The following is a 1,504-nucleotide window of genomic DNA, read 5'->3' on the forward strand; positions in this document are numbered from 1 at the left end:
TTTGAAATTTGGACAGGTAAAAAGCCGAGAATTAACCATTTGAGAATAATTGGCTCTACATGTTTTGTTCACATACCTGATCAAAAACGTCAAAAAATGGATAAGAAAGCCATAAAAGGTTACCTTGTTGGTTACGATGGTGACGAACGCTATCGTATATGGCTCAAAAATCAATATAAAATGATATTCTCAAGAGATGTAGTTTTCCAAGAAAAACCTATGAAATGTACAACATCATTTGAACATCAGACTCAAAAAGATTTTACAACAGATCCTCAAATCAATTGCAAATCAGTAAATGACTCAAGTAGTAGAAATGATGATTCAAAAGAAGAAATTTCAGATGACACTAATGAAGATGTTCACAACCGTAGTTCAGTTTCATCTGATGAAGAAGATCAATCTGACTGTTGTAATCAAAAGACCAAAGGTATGGTTCTACGTGACAGGAATAATATCAAAAAGCCATCTCGTTATGATCCTTTCGTTATGTCTGCATTAAGTGAAGTACTTGAACCAGAGAGCTACAAAGATGCCATTCAAAGTGATGAAAAAGATGAATGGTTTAAAGCCATGAACAGTGAAATGCAGTCATTAAAGGAAAATCAAACGTGGGATTTGGTAAGTCTTCCAAAAGGTCATAAGGCAATACCATGCAAATGGGTCTACAAGGTAAAACACAATCCAGATGGTTCTGTTGAACGTTTTAAAGCCAGGCTAGTGGTAAAAGGTTTTTCTCAGAAAAAGGGAATTGACTGTGAAGAAACCTATAGTCCTGTGGTCAGAAGTTCAACTATAAGAACACTATTAAGATGTCACTCATGCAGTTTGATGTGTCAACAGCATTTCTATACAGCAAACTAGATGAAGATATTTACATGGAGCAACCTGAAGGTTTTAAAGATAATTCAGGAAGAGTCTGTAAACTCAAGCGAAGTCTCTATGGACTTAAACAAGCTCCAAGATGTTGGAACAAACGCTTTGCTGAATTCTTGAAAAAGAGACATTTCAAACAAAGCGATGCAGATACTTGTTTGTTCATTAGAATACAGGGAGGAAAGAAACTCATACTTGCACTGTATGTTGATGATGGACTAGTTGCAGGAACCGATAAAGAAGAACTAAAAATATTTGAAAAAGAATTAAAGTCTGAGTTCAAGATAACATCTAAACCTGCAAAATATTTCCTTGGATTAGAGATTAATCAAGATGAGAAGGGAAATATTAATGTCAGTCAGTCATCCTATACAAGAATGATTCTTGAAAAGTTTGGGATGAGTCAGTGTAAATCCTGTACAACTCCGATTTCAAAATCTGAGGAGTTCGATGAAAACAAAAATGAACATGAGGAAGTGAAATTTCCTTACAGATCAGCAGTTGGTGCATTGATGTACTTGATGACGGGAACAAGACCAGATATTGCATATGCAGTTGGAGTAGCATCCAGAAGTTTAGAGAAACCCAGCAAGTCCAGTGTAGCACAAGTTAAGCAAATTTTCAGATA

This window comes from Helobdella robusta, assembly GCF_000326865.2.
Source record: "Helobdella robusta unplaced genomic scaffold HELROscaffold_29, whole genome shotgun sequence".
NCBI lineage: Eukaryota > Metazoa > Annelida > Clitellata > Rhynchobdellida > Glossiphoniidae > Helobdella > Helobdella robusta.